Here is a 19,354-nt window from a genome sequence, read left to right as displayed (position 1 = left end):
ACACTAAGCTATTTTTGTCATATCTGGCCTTCTGGGTCTATTCCAACTATATCACTCTAGTTAAGTCAGTGACTTACTATCAGTCACTTGCCAGCTCCTGGCAGTGCTTTATGACTTCTAGGTGACTCACAGAGCATGAGATTGACCTTAAGGTAGCTTCAAATGATAATGAAATGCACAAATTGTCAGAACAAACACAATTTCTCTTTCTCTGTGTCATTGGTTGGCACAGTTTAGTTTTTAGTTAGGGAGAAATGTGGAATTTTACCCTGTCAGGACCTTGAAATTGTTTTAGAAAGGACAAGGACCTATCAGATGCCAGTTTGGGATATTGGCATCTGCTTTCACCATTGAGAATGTTGAATGCGACTTTGGGAAGTACCCATATAAATCCTAATTTTGTTCAGGTCAGCCCCTTTTTCCTCCTGGTCAGCTGAACAAGTAACACTGAGTGGGGCCTGCTGCTCCACCCCACCCCATTTGGCGGGGAAGCTGGCCCCGAGGCCTGGCCGGGCTCCATCGGCTTCCGCAGTGGAAGGAGAGGTTGCAGCTTAACATCAACTACTTTGAAAAACCTCCCTGGAGCCCCAGAGCAGGGAGGGATTTCTGCCAGGTCCCTGATAACAACTGTGGGCCCGGTTAGATCAAGGCCACCCCAATTGTCACCAAGGGATGTCTCCCCCGCTCTTCACCCCCCTCCTCTGGTGATTCTAGACGGAGAACATCGGAGTCCAGGGCTTCCCATTGGTCGCCCTGGAAGGTCAGAGACCTGGGCAGAGGAGTCTGAGACCTGGACATGGGGGTCTGAGACCTGGATGGGGGGTCTGGGACCCTGGCACAGAGCCCAGAAGGACACTGGCCTTGATCCCAGTCCATGGGAAAGGCTTCCAACACTGAGAGATGAATTACAGGCCACAAGAGTGTGAAAGATAGTAGTTTAGCTTATCACAGGGTGAAAAATCATAGTTTTAGGTTCTTTAGTATGGAAGTAGATGGGAGCAAGATGAAGGATTTGGGGCATTGTCTCTTGCTTCTTCTTTCTTCTTCATTCACTCCACTTTCTGTAGTGATGGTGGCACAAAGTAATTTAAGGAGATTGGGTCAGAATAGAGATGACCTGTTTAGTATAGGTAGTAGATATTGGCAAGTAACTGTAAATAAAGAACACATAATAATTAGTATAAAAGACAGCGACCTCTCAGCGAGAGGGGAGTCATCTGGTGCCTGAGTAGTTGCACAGACCTTGGCTGGGCACAGAAAGAATTGTAAGATAAGAAATAATAAACACAGCGTGCAACCTTGAGAAAACAGAACTTGAAGACTCCATTTCATTCTTGCTTCTGGCTCAGGGCTTTGCAGAAGGCGAAGGACTTTAAGACCACCTGAATCTCAAGAGAGAAACACTCGAGAGGAGAAGAAAAAGAGTGGAAGAGAAAATCCCAGCCGATCTGAGATGCAGTGGGAGAGACTGCTGTCTCTGCCTGGCAAAAAAATCACATGGCCACTGCAGGCCTGGGCAGATTTAACCCTTTCCTGGCAACATGCAGCTTCCAAGGCCTAACCCTTCCTCGAGAGAGAGAAGAAAGAGACAGTGGACATAGAAAAGACACAGCATGGAGTCAATGGAGCAAGAGTGAAAAAACTGACAAAGATTATTAGAAAGAGGGATTGAGGACGTGGACATTTTTTGACAGGACCTCTTTGGTGTAGACTGTGGAGAAATGGACTGTTTCTTGTAACATCTTAATGTTGTTTGGGGGAATGCTGGTTCTAGTCAAAGTTTGGGACTAATATGATTGAGATTTAAGTGGGAATCTTAAAGCCCCTTGCTCCTGGGGTAAAAGGAGGTCTCTCTTTTGAGATAGAGATGATTTTAGAGACAGCAGAAGAGAATCCTTGTTTTGCACTAGAGGAAGCATTCTTAAACAGTACCCCAGATACACTGAGAGGCCCAGGAGTAGCCAAGGAAAAGGCTGTTAATGGATGGAACGGAATAATCTGCAAAAAACTCCAGGCAGTTGCAGATTTGTGACACTGAGAGCCACAAGGCTGTTTTTGTCTTGTGGCGAATGTTTCCATAAGACTCTAGAGACTCTTCTCCCAAGAGATGAAAGATTATGTTTAAATGGTGAAACTGACTGAAAATCATGTGTTGTATCTCTCTACGTTGTTTGTAAGAAAGTTAACATTTTGCAGGGGGAGGGAAGAGTGTCTTGAAGTTTCATTTTGTTTTGTTCTCAACTTTTCATTTCCATTCTTTTAGTGTGTGTTAATAAAACTATTTGTTTATTTTTAAGCTTAAGCCTGCGTTGCTTCTCCTGATCTTCTCCCACAAAAAGAGAATAAACACTAAGACCACTGCACTAAATTTGGCAAACAGAATTTGGCGAACGTGAAACCACTATACTCCTAAGCTCCAGTCTCATCCCAGTTGTGCTTCTCATTTCAGAACATTCAGAGCAGGAGGAAAGAGGTTATTTGAAGCATCAGCCTGCAGGTGTTTCCAAGACCCAACCATGATTAAGCAAAGATTTTCCTGTGATTTTGTCCAGCTAAAAAGCAGATGAAATTAAATGGATATTTTTTCCCCCTCCAAGATTCTATACTTTGCATTTACTTCTGAAATGCTTTCCAAATGTTTTCTTGGGGTTTGGCCTAAAATCTTGATATGCTACCTCCTAAAATTCTTCTCAAACATATGTTATTTGCCTTGAAGTTGATAGTGTCTTTCCACTTCAGAAAAAATCTTCAGTTAGAGGCACCATGAGATTCTCTATTTCCAGACCAATTCCATTCAGTTATCAAGGAAAGAATTAGGTCTTCTACAAAATTCAGTCAGGGCACCCATTTGGCTAAATAAGGAGCTGCTGTTTTCCACAGTGCCTTTTCAGAGATGAACTGCCATATGCTGCTGTCTATCCCTCCTTAACTCGCATCCTCTCCGGAGGAAACCAGCTCTGTGTACTTCATACCACTGGTTCAGCCTTCCCCAAAATGGTGTGCATTTTACTTAGCTGCAGGCTAATGTCTTCTTGGCCCACTCCAAAGCACTGAAACACATTTTTGGTGCCTAAGGCACCCTTCAAAGGAGAAGCTGCTTTTTTTCCACACACATTGTACCAGGCGATGCGATAGGGACACATGATCCTTTGAGGGTCCATGGCAGGCTGAGTCACAGACATGAAGCATTGGTGGAGGGAGGTGACAGACTTTCGCTCCGTGTGTGACACTCGTTTTGCTTCTGGTTTCTTGTGAGGAGGACACAGGGTTGAGAAGGTGGAGGGAAGTCACAGTATTGTTCTGATTCCCTTGCACTGCATCAAGGGACCAGGGTAATAGCCAATGGGAGAAGAGCTCTGCTAGGCCAAGCCTAAATCTATCCCTGCAACATGTTAAAAAGAACAAAAGCTTTAGTACATGTCACTGGGGCCGGGCAGCACCTTCTGTACAAAGAGAAACAGACTCCTTGAAGAGTTCTGTGATACCAGTGCCCATCGTGAGTCAGAACTGTCTGATAGTTATAAAGTAACGGAGCTCTTACAGCCACACACGCACACAACCATTTCCAGCCTTCCCAGGCTCAAAAAGCTTTGAAATTAAGCTCCAGCCCAGACCTTCCTCTTGCGGTCTCACTTAAGCCTTCTCTCCAGCTACATCTTGTGTGCCAGCTCATAGCAGACATTCCTAAACCCCTGGCTGCCTGCCTTGTTCTCCTCTCCAAAGTGACTTTGGTGTCACTTTCCATACGCTTTGCCTCTGAGGAGCTACAAAGGCCTTGCCTCTCACACTCATGTCTGCCAGTCCACTCAACAACTCAATAAAAACCAGAAGATGGAATGTGGGTGGGAAATAAAAGCTGATAAATGAGACTGCCTTTACAAATCTACAAACCTCTAATCATAACTGTACTAATCATAATCATACTTATTCCTGAGCTGTTGAGAACACACTGGTATAGCAAAAATGTAACACTGGCAAATAAGCAACACAAAAATGTGTTAAAATCCATCATTGGATCCCTGGAAACCCACATATTGTTTCCTGGCACTCCAACATATACCAGTTGGCTCAGATGAAATTAAGGAAAAGGCAGAAGGACACTCTTTTCCTTATCACACTCATTCATTATCTTCCATCCTCACTATCACTGTACAAGACACAAGCTCAGTGCCACCACCAATATAGGGAACAATGCCATGTTCCCTCTTGCCTTTGCCTTTCAGCCAGACCCTACATGGGGTTGAGGATTTCATTCAGAAACCTGAACTCAGGCATTGTTGACTCCAGCTGGTAAACAAAGGACCCACACCTTTATTCAGAGACAGTCCCATGAATATGTAGCTGGTGACTCTGAAACCACTTTAGGTGACACCTGTTATCTCTGTGAATGGGAAGGTGAATGCATAAAATGAACAGAGAAAAACTCTTGTTTGTTACAACAGAGGACAGAAAACAATGCAAACTGTACAGATAAATGGCCTGAACACTGTTTTTCTACTTTGATCTAGCACTATTTTATGTCAAAACACCAGTCCGTGATAATTTTACATTAACTTATTTCAAGCAAAAGTGGATCATTATATTATGACTACCTGAATACATTTAATGGCCAGTTGAAATTCCAGCAATGGAAGGCTCAAAGTTGGACCATGCCTACTAGCTTTCATAGGTAGAAATAAGATGACAAAATCAGTAGTTTATAGAACATTTCATTGGAAGGCTCAAAGAAACTCATACTGCACATTCATGATGTAATATGCTCTTGGGAGCAGTTTGGCCCTAAACCCCAATGCAGCATTTTCATTTACATTCTGAAAACAAAGGGTCTGATTTGTTTTAAACCTTTCTTATGCTATTGAATTTAACTTCAGCTGTGTCTCTTGCTTCAAGATTTTCCCCAGAAATCTCCAGTGATACATAGAATAACTTGAAAATTGTAGAGTAGGATCTTTTGGTAGTACAATTACTTCTTCTCTTTAAAAATGGTCCACTTCTGAGAATGTCAAGAACGGTATGGCATTAAAGGATGCCAAGGAAGCAAAAAGGTGGGGAAGGAATCATGTCACCAAACTTCAGTAGTCTGAATGTGCTTCAAAAATCTTGACTAAGAAGGAAGCAAGAAGAGCCCGGAGAAATGCTGACTCCAGAGGCTTCAGAAAAGAATCAGGTGGCTGCCACTGTACAGGACAAATCCTCATCTGAGTTTGGTTATTCAGGCTAACATGTGCCTAGGACAATGTGCCCCCCTTATAACACTTTTTTATAAGAAGCTCAATTAATCCAGTATATTAAAAAGTATCAAAGTATAAGTTTTGGATCATACACTCATCTTCTCTCACTTAAGCTAAAGGTGAATCCTTTCATTCGAGGAATAAATAAATTCTAGATAATCTTAAAAAAAAAAAAGAAAGAAAAAAATTCCAGTATTTAGAATTGTAGTAAGTTGTTGAACAAGGAGCCATGTTTGATGTGAAACAGAAAAGCATGCATATCCACATGTGCAGCATTTGAACAGGTATTATTTGCACAGTCTCCCACAGATGCTATCAGAGCTTACAGAGAAACACAGTGGTTATCAAAAATTATTCACTGCACTTATTAACATGACAAAGAGCTGTGAACTGGTCATTATAATGAATGAGATTTGACAAATAAAAGAGAATGTATGAGATTTGATAAATAAAGGGCTTTTCAATGTTCTGTAAGGACCCACTCTAGAAACACCTTACTTTTTGTGAGCCCATCAGCCTCAGGAGACTGACTACTCAGTAGCTCACTTGCGTGAATTACTCATGAAGGGTCCCTTCCAGCTCATACTATTCTATTAGCCAATGCCATTGGGATAGTGCAGAGAAGTGGCCAATCTTTGATTGCAATTGCTCAGTTAAAATTTTCACCTACAGAAAACACAGTATTGCTGTGCCAAGTCCAAGTCAATGCACATTTTGAAGGTATTTATGTTGATTCCCTTCCTGCAGAAGAAAAGCAGAGCTTACCAAAGCGACTTCCAGTTGGAAAGTGCATCCCTGATCATACGTGTCTACACACAGACCAAGCTGGGCAGTCCTGAGGTGGCTCTCACTTGACGCAAATGGGGAACCATCATCTTGGAACTCGAAGTGGAAGAAAAAAGCCAACCTATTTTAATTGAAAAGTAATTAGGCAAGAACACCAGCAGATTGCAGTGGAAATTGAGAAACCATGGAAGAAATTTTTTCCATGGACTCAGTGATCCTTGTGGATTCCTTCCAGCTGAAGATATTCTATGATTCTGATTCTAAGGGTGAAGTCTGTCAGGGTTAGACATTGAATGTAAACTCATTTCACAATTTTTAATTTTAAAGCTAGAAAAGAAATAAAATCAGACATTTTACTCTTGCTTAGTCCAAGGATGATTTGATATTATTCATCCATAACTCTGAGGGTTTTAAGTCTAGACCACTGTACAAGTACAAAGAAATATAAGTACAAACACCTAGGACTGAGGCACGCTCTCAAAGGTAGGTCTGGACAGGTTCCTTTGATTTACCTCAGCACACCAAGAACATTTCCCTGCCATGCAGCCAGGAATTACTCCCAACTAAGAGCCCTGAAGAGCAGTCTGCAGAACAAATTCCAGTCCCTCTACTGACAGAGGAAGCCGTCACGGTGTGAAGCCTCATACAACCACCAGGAGAGGCTGAGCTCAAAATTAGGCTTTTGGGGAAACACTAAATTCAAGACTAATCTGAGAAATATTTTAGTGACATCTACATTAAAGAATGTACGCATGAAAGAAGATATTCACAATCTACAATCACAAAATGCTGGGACAGTAAAGCCTGGAGAGTATGCTGCTTCTGCTTCTGGTGGATAAAGAAAAGGTTGTGTATGCTGTCTGTTTCCCTCACAGAACTCAAGCTTTTGTTTCTAAATCAGTAGATATGAAATAGAGAAATGCAATTATACCTCTTTCTAGACTACTTAAACTTGTAATGAAAAGATTTTTCAAAATTTCTTTTTTTCTCTCTCTTTCATATGTAACCCTGACCAGCTTCCTTAATCCATATATATTTGCAAAGGTTTTTGTAGGCTTTAAAGTCATACTCAGAAAAGTTCTTCCCGAAACACCTTTGATGACATTACAGTATATAATAACATTACAAACTCCTCCTCAAAGTCTGAATAAATGACCTAGAAAAACAAAATAAACAAAACCACGGCAATAAAATTATCTAGGTACAGAACTTAATACAAATCAACCTTATCTGAACCAGAATCAACTTCATCTGAATCAGAACTGGTGTGACTGGAGTTGCTCCTGCCTTCTTGTAAGCTGAATAGTGGAGACTTTCTTAAGGAGTTGATATGACTTTCCCTTACACAATGAACACAAGTTCAACTGAATTCAAGCCAGAAAAAAACCCTAAAACTTAGCTGGGAACATAGACTGAATATATTAATTTGAGTACTGCCACAGAAACTGTGTCTGATTAAACATAGCAGGGTCACAATATTACTGTGTGCTCCTGTACAGTGAAAGCCATCATATAAATTATACCATTCAAAGTTACCATATTCATGCACATGAATAGAAACCACAGACAAGCCTCTTGTGCCTTCACTGTTTGCTTAAGCCTAGCTGGTAAGGCTGGTCATTATTCTGAGCACAGAGTTAAGTTCAGAAATATGTCAACATGCATAATTGCAATCAACATGCATTAGTGTACATCAGCGTGCATTATTGTAATCAAATTTAACAGCTCAACCGAACAAGGTCTTGCAGTGTGAAAAGATGGCAAAAGGTCCTGTAATGGTAACAAAGTGACACAAGACTGTCCATGGAGCACGCAGCAGATCTCTGCCATCAAAGTATAACTGTAATATCATTGCATGAATCAGTCTTGATGGTCTACCATAATCTTCATTAACTAGAAGCAAATTATAGTGATCTCCAAAAGCAATAATTCGTGATGTCAGAATTAGAATTAGAATTAGAAACTAAAATTTATGAGATGAGCTCCATGTCCTGGGAAATATCTGCTTTTTCAAGTATTTCTTCCTTGACTTTGGAACATTCTCAAAGGCAGTTTGTGAGAGAAGAGAATTAATTTGTGATAACCAAGTAAAAATTTCATCCTGACAGGTCAGAATAAAGCAGAATTCTAACCCATACAGATTTTAACCTTGGTATGATGTTTGAAAAGCTCTAAAGAGGCTTGAGTTTCACTCAGAGTTTTGTTGAATCAATTTATATTGTGATTACGGAGTCTCCCTACAGGCTCTGGCTTCCTGGCTTTATGAGCTGAAAAAAAATTGCACTGATAATCTGAAGGAAAACAACTATTTTTTCCTCATGTCCATTACAATCTGTTCAGCATGGAGTACCTAGGATTCTCACACTTCACTCTGAGAAGTTAAAAACCCCCCTGCAATGTTTTAATTTAATAAAACTAGGCAGAAACACCAATTAATGTAGGGGTTTTAGTATTTATTCTCTTTTTGTGGGAGGGAGAGATTAGGAGAAAAAAAACAAAGCAGGCTTAAGCTTAAAAATGAACAAAAATTAGTTTTATTTACATACACTAAAAGAATGAAGGGAAAAAAAGAAAGTTGAGAAAAAGAAAAATAAAACAGAATGACACTTTAAAACATGCTTCTCTCCTCTTACAAACTATTAACTTTCTTATTGAACAACATAGAAAGACACGACTTGGGACTTTCAGTCAGTTTCACTATTTAGACATAATCACTCATTACTTTAGGAGAAGAGTCTCTCTAAGATCTTTTTATGAAGATGATTGCCACAAGACAAAATAGTCCAGTGCTCCCAAGCATCTGCTGCCGCCCAGAGTTTTTCACAGACTGTGATGTTCTGTCAGCAAAGCTTCTCAGCGTATCTGGGGTACTATCTATGAATACTTGTTCTAGTCTAAAATCATCTTTGTCTCAAAGGCTGAGACCTCCTTTTAACCCAGGAGTGGGGGCTTTAAAGTTCCCAAATAAATCTCAATTACATCAGTCCTTAATTTTGATTAGTGTTCTACCCAACGACACTAAGATGCTGCAAAGAACAGTTCATTTCTCCATCATTTACCTTAGAGAGGTCTGGTTAAAAATGTCCACTTCTTCAATCCTATTCCAATATTATTAGTTCTTTCACTTCTAATTCAACTGACTTCACTCGGTGTCTGTTCTATACGTACCTTCTGTTTTCTTCTTTTTCTTAAGGAAGAATTGTGCTTTAAAAGTTCTATGTTGCTAGGAAAGGGTTAAATCCATCCAGGCTTGCAAGGGCAACGTGCAAGCACTGAGGCTGCATGAGCTGAAGAAAAATGCAAACCTGTGCTGATGGAGGAAGCTGATATATGTCCTTTTTTCCACCCCTTGATCTCATCTAAGGTGGCTCAGCTCAGAGTTGTTATGGAGCTGCAGGCTTTCTTTCTCTGCTGCTAGTGGTGATTAAGCTGGGCCATGGTTTGGCCCTTTCTGCCGTGATCCAAGCATGTGGCTAGCACTGCCAAACTGCAGCCGCTTTTCTTCCTTGCTGGCAAGCAGGGGAAAGAGGCTCAGCTGGCCCAGGCTGCTCCCTGTGTGAGCAGCAGCCCTCAGAGGCCCAGCTGAGCCTGGCCCAGCCGCCCAGAGGGGCAGCAGGGCCCTGACCTGGGCTCAAGCCGGCCGCCCACGATGTTACCTCATGGCTGATTCTAAATTGAGAAGGCGCGATCAGCAGCAGATTAATTTTAAATGTCCCTTCCAAAGTCGCATTGGCATTTCCCATTGGTCAATTTAGCTGCCAATATTCCAGCCAGCTTTTTGATAGGTCCCTGTCCTCCCCCACCCAAACCACGGTTAGGGCAGGGAAACAACATTTCACATTTCTCTATAACCAGAAAACAAAATTGTGCCAACCCATGATACCCTCGCATCTTCCTTCAAGCTCAAGCTATCCTTCATTCTACTATTTAGAACATTCAATGATTCAGAGTGTTGGCAGTGCACTTTCTCTAGCAATTGTTTCCACCTCATTTCCAAAGTAGGATGTTCTTATTCTTAGAAACATATTAACCCCACCTCCTAAAAAAAAAACCAACACCAAAAAAAGAAACCCAACCCATCCCCCCAAAAAAAACAAACCCAAACCAAAGTCAAAAACTAAACAAGACCCTAGAGATGTTTTTCTACACACTGCAAAAATCTGTCCATCATTATGATAACCATCTTCAGACAGTGGGACAGGTTCCTGGCTGACACTGCCTTACACCACTTGTGCAAACAACACAACTTAGACCCATTAACAGGAACCACATCCTGGTCTCTTCACTAATCTACATCACTTGTGTGGTTACACCAGCATATTCCCATTGTTGTTGACTCTGAATGTGGTGTTCTTGTATTATTGCTCATGCAGTTCAGGGTTGCTTCAGCTGGGAACAAATACAAAGTTCAGCTGTGAATGAACTCCTTCCAGCTCAGGCCAATAACCCAGTAATGCCAAAGCCACCTGAACCAGGAATTGTACACACCACAGAAAGTAGGCCTCACAATCCGTGTACTACCATAGCAAGGCAGGGACCAAGGGGGAAGAGAAGGCAAAAGGGAGAGAATGAAAGGATGCAAATGTTTACACCCTTGAAGTCACCACAGTAAGCGGATCTGCACTAAGAGATACCCATTTTCAGACAAATGGGTATTCCAAACTATTTTCCTTGATTCAAAGCTGGTTTGATGTGACAAACTAACTCGAGAAATTAAAAAGTGAGTGGAAACAAGCTTCCATTTCAGGATTCAGTTCTGTAGAACACCCTGGACAGATAAAATCCCAAAGTCTCAGAAATGTGCTAGACTTGAAGAAGTTAGGTATAGCTTTCAGGGGTACAAGGCTAGGCACAAAAAAATTATTCTCACAGCTGTGCCAAATCCATGGAGGACTGTTTATTCTAAATCTGGTTTACTTATCCTCCTTCTTCCTTAATCTGTCCAGTTTCTCCTAAAGCATTTTAAAATCACAGATGTCTTGTAATTCAGACAGTGGGGCACAAGATGTGCACAAAATGGTGTGAGGAATCTGGTTCACAGCCAACACATAACTGCTTCATAGTACATCTAGGAAACCTCATTGTAAGTCCATCCCAAGAACATGTCTGATTAGAAACATTAAAAGAAACACTAGAAAACATTGCAAGATGGCAAGAGATATATAATAAACAGATAAACATGTTTATAAATGCTCTCCAAAGTTCCCAGAGGACCATGCTCAAATTCCAGGTGTACCAAACAAAGCCAGCATAGTAGTGGGCTTAGCAGTGTTAACAGTCAGATTTCATAATCTTAAAGACCTTTTGCTAACTAAATAATTCTATGACCTGCTGCGTGTCAGCACCCCTTTTCCCTCTAAGGAATGAGGCAGAGAAGGGTATCACCAGCATGGCCCCAACTGCCCCCACTGACAAACAGTGAGCAGTGGGCATCCTGGCACTACCCTGCACACAAAGATGGATCTTGCCCATTATTCCCTGCCCAGTTGGTATCAGTCTATTTATTTTGCTCACAGAACCATTTATAGATGGCTGAGACAAACAGCTCTAACTCAATTGCCAAAAATTCCCCACAACATTAAGATTTACAAAGTGCTTCTTGTGGGTACCATCTCAGTCGAAATATTATTTGTATCTTCAAGAAACACAAAGCTCTTAATAAGATGAGAATAATCTCCATAAACACCAACATATACTATTCTTCTTCTTGAAGCAACACTGAAAGGATACATTTTTAATGTTTTATTTTTGTTTCATCTCGGTTGCTTTAATATTCCTAGAATCTTGAGTAAATATTTCTTTTAAATGGTCATATCCTTTCCATTTGTCAAACACTGATTTACCTCCTGCAACTTGAGCAGAACTCTAATTTAACACACTTCAGTAGGATCTCTTGTTTTCAAAAAGCATCACAAATTCTACTGAGAGCTCAGAAAGACACTGGTTAACCAAGCACAGAGCATGGAGAACCACTGTTTGTGCAGATATCCTGGAAACATAGTGGTTTTACATTTATTTTGACCAATAGCTGGCATCACAGTTTACAGTCTTAATTATCCTTATTTTAAAGTACTTATTTAGAACCCTAAAAGAAAGAGAAGAAAGAAATCATTTGGGACCTTTTCAGCTCAGGAATAGAAATAGATTACAGTGGCTTAATTCAATTACAGTAGTTGAAATTCCTCCTTTAGCTTTTTGTCACTTGGAAAAAATACCACAAACCTATGACTTGCTTTAAAGATTTAGATTTTATCACCAAATGGTTGTGAAATGGTAAATTTGTTGGTAGAACCTGAACAATTATCAGAGATGCCAGTTCATGTTAAGAAGCTGGGAGACTGCATACTTCCTACCTTAATTCCAGGGTGAAAAACAAAGAGACTTTAAATATTTAATAAGAAATAAAATGCTCCAGAAATTGCTTTTCATGCACCTAAGGTTAGGGAAAGCACTGGAAGTTTGAAGATGTAAAGCATCTTCATTCAGCATTCAGTAAACCATCACAGCTGATTTTTGAGTTGCCAAGGGCAGAAGGACAATTATTAAGAAAGCAGAGGGACACTAGCCCCTCTCTCATCTTAACATAGGGCGTGTGTCCATTCTCTCGGCTGGGAAGTCAGTGAAAAGCCACTGGTCCTTCATCAGGCACTATGACCAGCACTAGAGCCTTCACAAACTTTGTTTTTTTTCACTCAGCTTACCATTTAACCACAGTGCACAGTATCTTAATCTGCATTTGCATCTTAGTCCAGTGAAGAACAAAACAAAGTGAGGAGCAATGAAAAAGTCTCCCACAGGCAAAACACTACACAAGAGAAATAGAGGCAACAAACCCTGACCTTCCGTGGGGCTAAATTGCATCTTGAAATGGAACATGTCTGTAGTGCAGAGGCAGCATACACCAGGAAAGCAGCATCAAATAACTTAAAGCTGTCAGGTTTAATAAACTGGTTCTTAAAAATGCCTGATGCAAACAAACCATTAAGTTCCCTTGACTGATTAAGACACCTTTTATAATCTGATGAAGACATTCATCTGAGTAGGGAAACACCCAGGTTGGGTAACTCAAAACTAATGTCTTAACTGAGCAAATAAGTTACTCCATACAATTCAAGGCACACTGAGTATTTAAAGAGGTACTGCACCAGAGCTGATAGGCTTCTCCATTTTTTTAGTAGAGCTGCAAAACATTTGAAAAGAAATAATCTCAATCCTTATCACCTACACACATTTGAAAGTTTTTGAATCTTCTGCTGAAACTCATGTGTATCACAGGTTTATGATTTAAAAAATTAGGAGTTTCCACTATCTCCAGTTTCCTGTTTCTTCTCCTAATACAATTTAAATTGAACATTTATTTTTATCATTCATTCAGTCTTAAAATGGTGCCTCTTTTTCTTTCTTGCAGACAATCTGAGGACACAGGGATCAAATCCATCTCAGTCTTTCCCCTAGTTGCTCAAAACAAGCAATCAAATAGCGGTGTGCATGCAAGTTCACAAGCAAAAAGCTATGCTGAGGATTCAGAAGACAATGCTCTGGAATAGTTCCCCAGCTGGGTACTCACCCATGAGAGGAATGACAAGATTTGTCTTTACAAACAAGCCGTGGGTCTGCTGGTAGATAAAACTAGCACTGAGAGATAAGAGAAACAATGGGAAGGATTCTATTGATTGATGAATGGAAAAGAAGATACTTGCCTTTACAAACAAAACATAGGTTGGTTTGTAAATGAAATTTAATATTGAAAGATGAAAGCAACAATGGGGAAAACCCATAAATGCCATAAAAATTAAAAATTAGGAGGGGTTATACCTTAAAAGGGGAATCTGAGGTCTTAGGCATTTTGGGAAGTCTGTACCTCTCAAGTACCTCAGCCAATGGGGAAAGAGAGAGGGAAATGCGGCCGGGAAATTAGGATAAAAAGGAGGCTGTGTCCTCCAAAAAATCTGAGAGACCCCAGGGGAAATGCCCCATGGCCTCTCCCTTTATTCGAATAAAGTAAAAGGACTCCTCTGTCTTCTTTTTGGACATAAACCTCTGGTGTTCGTGGATTAATCTTCCTAACACCCAGTACCAAGAATACCAGAGCACAATATTAGCACAGGTATAGCTACAGTGTTGTCAGTTCCCACCAGCTTTTCTGGCTCTAGCTTCTCCAATTAGACTGGTCTCGTGCTGGAGAAGTCTAAGGGTTTCCACAGCATCTGAAAATCCGTCCAACGCTGGCTTGATTACTGATCCTGTCTGACTGCAGACAGTGCTGGGTTCAGTGCAAGACACAATCTGATTACCTGGGGGTAATTTCTTATAGTGTCCTGAAATCATAGGCATTTGAAAGGATTTCTCCCAGAATCAAACACAGTAACAAAGGAAAGGGAAATATGAGATGCATCCAAAGCCCATCACACCATCACAGTCCGGCCTAAGTTCAGCAAAGAAATTAAATTCTAATGAAACTCCTCTCTCATCTGTTTTATCAACACGGAGTTACTATGGGAAAGTTAAAGAAATAAACTCACTCGTTTTAGTTTCCTTCAAAACCAAAGCCACATAAACAAAGCTGGGCTATATAATGGGTTATATTATGACCCTGACAATAAATAGATCCAGGCACCATGAGAGTCAGTCATACAAAGGGCTGTGTCACATTTTAAAACTGAGCTGAAACTTTTCTTTCTGTGCTGTTTTAAAGCCACTCCGTACTTAAGCCCGAAGTGATGGCACACATTTACTGACAGTTAATGCAGTGCTCCTGCGATGTATTATTAGGCAACAAGCCCAGAGGCAGAAGGCCAAGTGCTGTTAATCCCTGATGAGTGCCATAGTCTCAGATGCCTGAAAATATTCGGTAATATCCCTAATGTTTTTAAAAAGGCAGGAATCTTAAGTTTTCACAGAAACTGATACACTGACTAACCCACCAAAATAAAAGTATAATGTAAAAAGCCCTGCAACAGTTCACCCAGTTTCTAGCTCCTGCTTCCCTGCATCAGGAGTGATGTACCAAACAAGTACCATCCTCCTTTGCCTTACCTCTTGCTTTACTTCAGCAGTGTCAAATCAGATCTTTTTTTGCTTGGCTAAAAACCTTTCCAAAACAAGTGAAAACACCTATCAGCTTTTAACCAAGGGAAAAAAATTGCTGAATATTCAAACATAGGTTCCCTTCCAAAAGCTCTGGGTTTTTTTTTTTTTTTTTTGTTTTAGAGAAGCCTTAAGAAGGGCAAATAAAAGGTTTGAAATCCCCAGAGCAAACCTGACTTCTTTCTCTGAAGGTCACCCTCAAGTCATTTTAGAACCGTGGAAATAGGCAGGGGATGGATAAGCAGACTCAAAAGACAGCTTTTCTTCTCAAGTAACTTTGGTGCTTCAGGGTAAACTAAAAAAAAAAATGCCCTCAGCTGAAGGTTTGCCACTTTTTATGGACATATCCAATTTTATCCTGGGGAGAAAGATGCAATAGGAAGTTCTTCCTGCAAAAGTATCTGCTGCACAAGCATTTCAAAGCAAGGACGGAACTGCCTTTTCAGAAAGACTCCACTAGAAGTGATCAGGCTCGTCAAGGGTCTTATGGTCAGGCACCTTCTTCTTTGGGACAAACCTTAACCACATCAGGGTCAGTGCCAAAGCTGGAATAATCAAACCATACCGTGTAGATATGAATCAAGACAGCCCCTTTATATTCCGTCAGAATTTACGGTTACTAATAATATGGACACAAATTGATTGCAATGCATTTAGCAAACATTTCCTATGACTGCCATGCCTATTCAGAGCAAATTCTGCCAAGGATACAAACTGAAACTGATAATCGCGTTAGCTAAACATATTATTTAGGAGATGTTGGAGCCTGACTAAAGACTTAATTTTGCGTAAAGCTTGAGAAAGACCCGGGAAACCAGCGGGAGCTCTGCCTAAGCAAAAACTACAGGATCTGGGTCCCCTGTGCGGCTCCACGCACGGGCACACCACTGTGACATTCCAGCGGCAGCACCGCACACCCCGTTTCTGTAACGATAGCGAATCGGCACCCAAAATCCTCAAGCAGGCAAGCGAATAAAGCAGCGCTTTGCATTGCGGGCAGGGCAGCGGCTGCGCCCCGGCGCAGCCCCCCGCCCGCCTCTTTACCTTCCGTCGCTCCGCTCGGCAGGACAGGGCAGGCAGGGCCGCCCTTCGCCCCAGCTCTGGCAGCGCCCTCGCTCCGCGCACGGTCCGGGCAGGACGGGACCCGGCAATTTCGCGCACGGTGCCGCCGGCCGGCGGCGACGGCGGCGAAGTTGCCGCCACCCAGCGCCATTCCCTCGCCCAGCGGGTGCCCCCGGCCCGCAGCTCCTCTCACCTCAGGCGCTTCCTCCTCCCCGCCGGGACCGGGGACGGCGCCGCCTGCTCCCTGCTCCATCGCCTAGTCCCGCTCCCCGCACCCTGCTCGCTCCGGCTGGCGCGGCCCCGCTCGCCGCCGCCGCAGCCCCAGCGCCAGCCCCAGAGCGCCGCCTGCCGCCGGGGCACGGCCTCCCGCCCCCGCCAGCCGCCCGGAGAGCCTCAGCGGGGCACCGTCCTGGCCGGGCAGCAGCGTTCATCTTTCATTCACGTCTTTAACCAGCAGCCCCCTCCCCTCATCGGGGCAGAGCGGGCCCTGCTGCCCGAGCAGCCGGCGTGAGCTGCCCGAGCACTCGGCCTGAGCCCCACCGTGACGCGGTTTGAGTCGGCGAACGCGCTCTCCCGGGCGCCGGACCTGTGCTGGCCGCGCTGCGGTCCCGGTTGAGTTTCCTACTCCGCTCCCAGCCCACGGGTGGCTCCGTGCAGCCGGCAGGTCAGCGCTGTCAGAGAACCCGTGGGACGTGCAAGGCGCTTCCCAAGACAGGAAGAAACCTTTCCCGAGTTTCTGCCCCAGCCCGGCGGGGGCCGGAGCTCGTCGGGGAGGCGGGAGCGGTGCCGGCAGCCCGCGGCGCGCAGGGAGCGCGGCTTGGCTCGGACTCTGTCCCGAGTGCTGGCGGGGTTCTCGTGTACCGGGGCTGCCGGGACCCCTCGGAGGGCAGAGCAGGGAGCGGCGCTCACAGACGATCGGGCAGAGACATCATTACCCTGTCTGATGTCTCCGATCTGCGAGTGGGCGCTTGGGGCAATGTTACGCCTTTGGATGCCGGTGTGAGTGCTCTGGCTCTGCCCGCGCGGACGCCGCATGTACATCGCCGCAGGATGCCGCTCCAGCAGGCAAACAAAAAGCGTTCCACACTCGTAACTTTTATGGTTTTAGTAACAAGGATGCTCTACCCCGACTCCTCCCTCACCCCCCCCCCCCAACCCCCACTGATACCAAGTTTGTAAGAATCGAAATGCATTTCCTGAGGTGTCTCTTTTATCTCCTGCCAGCTTTTTTCAAAATGCCTCTGTAGGCAGTACCTGACTCCAGATTTTTGTCAATCATAGCACATTTTATTTTATTTTATTTTATTTATTCGGATTCTGGCATTCATTAATTTTAATTTTTTTGTGAATTTTTAAAATATTTCCTTCCCTTCTTCTTGGGGAAAATTCTGGCTAGTTCTGACATCTGTCATGATTTTTGCCTCTTAATACTGAAGCAGAGATTATGTGTGTATTATTTAGTTTCTTTTCTCAGTTAGGGATCAAGTGCAAGAATCTGTTTGGTCAAACTTGATAAAAATTGTCAGTCCCAGGCAGCTCCTTGTCTGTGCAAGGAGCCAACTCTGTCTCAGGGAAAGCAGGACATAGTCCTGCCTATAGTATCTGTAGCTATTAGGGGGATTCTCTTTGTACATGTATATGCATGTCATGGTTTTTACTAATTATTCCTTACATCCACTACAAAATCTATCAGGTTTCAAGGGAAAACTTCATTGCTCTTGAAGTATTTGATTTTCAAGATAGCAGTGAAGAAGTAATTGGCAATTAAGTTACATTGCCTTCTAATTTAATTTTGTCTTGCATTATGAAAAGAAACAAACAGGACCCTGTTCATGTCCTTCTCAGCTCCATTTTGGCACTGCTTCTTGCATGCTCTCCATGAATCACTCCCTTCTGCTCTCTCACTGAAGTCTGGAAGCAAGACAGGCATCACAGTATCTGACCTTGTCTGTATCAGTGTTTAAGAATTATTTGAAACCACTTGTCTTTCTCATACAGCAAGACCTTTTTATTTTCATTTTTTTGCTGCTTGACAGCACAGATAGTTTGGAACATTTTTCCCCTGGCATGAGATTTTTGTGCAATTACTTTTCTGTGCTGTTTATTTATTTAGCACGGATTTATCCCACCTGCATTTGGCTTGTATTTCCTCAAAATAATCTCTGTGAAAATACACGAAGGTATGTATTTCTATTCCCTATAATTAATTTGACAAGGCTATGGGGATTAGGATCCCTCTTCTGTTCGCAAACTGATGTGGTACTATTACCTTCAGGGGTTACCTTTCAGCTTGCACTGGAGATTAGTTGTACATCCCCAGAAGTGAAGAGTGAGCATCACTGGACAAGTGTAATTCCACTTTTAATAATTCCAGAATATTAAACAGTATTCCATCTTCCCCACTCCCCAGTTCCACTAAGTTCCAGTTTCTTTACTTCACTGATGATAGTGAAGAGTAATATTGAAGATCAATACGAGAATGTTATTTATGGGCTCCATGCCACTTACCATTAAAAAATAATACAATTACAGTTTTCTAAACAGATGAGGAAAAGGTTGCATGGAGCAGTTAACTGGTTTAGACACAATCAAAATGGTGCAGTCTTGGCAGAACTGATGTTAAAAACTGAGTCTCTGGCTCCAGCATTTTTCTCTCAGTGCTGTTGCTTTGGTGCTGCTTTGTGTCCCTGTTCCTTGAAGGCCATGTTGTGTGCCATTCCTGACTCACACAGCACGGAGGCTACAGGCACCATTCCAATCCTCCGGAAGGCCCTTGCCTCCAGAAGTGGGCCATGAAAGGTAATTTGGCAGCTTTGTTTCATGTCCATGCCTATAGAAGAGTGACATAGCAACCATTCCTTCTTATTCTTCCTCCTGGGCTTGCCTGGAGTAAATACAATTGAGTTTGGTTTAGAAATCAAGGCTTTCTACTGTAATTCAAAACATATTTATACGGCTTTCTGTGAGGAGCTCTCTTTATACAGGTATGTGGGTGCAGCCTCATCAGTCTTCCAGTTTAAAATTTTCATTTTCTATTTGGATCTGGTCCTGCTTCAAATGAAATCACCTTCTGAAGTCCCAGCAATCTCAGAGGAGTATGATTAAATGCTTTGCAGGTGTGTTTACCCATTTCTTTCCAATCCGTCCCAATAGTGTTGCTATTGCTTCTGTTCCACAGATGGCCACTT

The 19,354-nt window shown here is 42.6% G+C and overlaps 1 protein-coding gene across 2 annotated transcripts in view; it reads right to left on the bottom strand.

Annotated features, from left to right (window-relative positions):
• Positions 1-16,426, bottom strand: part of KCNG2 (potassium voltage-gated channel modifier subfamily G member 2) — a 62,246-nt gene extending 45,820 nt beyond the window's left edge. The window contains exon 1 of one of the 2 annotated variants that reach the window (XM_040068831.2): positions 16,360-16,426. The gene's annotated coding sequence lies outside the window, so the exon portion shown is untranslated. Of the gene's footprint in view, positions 1-16,148; positions 16,192-16,359 lie in introns of those variants that run through there. The other variant, XM_040068821.1, reaches the window with a different exon arrangement.
• Positions 16,427-19,354: the final 2,928 nt, after the last annotated feature.

The sequence above is a fragment of the Hirundo rustica genome, chromosome 1 (genome assembly GCF_015227805.2).
Source record: "Hirundo rustica isolate bHirRus1 chromosome 1, bHirRus1.pri.v3, whole genome shotgun sequence".
In the NCBI taxonomy this organism is placed as follows: Eukaryota; Metazoa; Chordata; class Aves; order Passeriformes; family Hirundinidae; genus Hirundo; species Hirundo rustica.
This window is presented reverse-complemented; position numbering and strand designations above follow the sequence as displayed.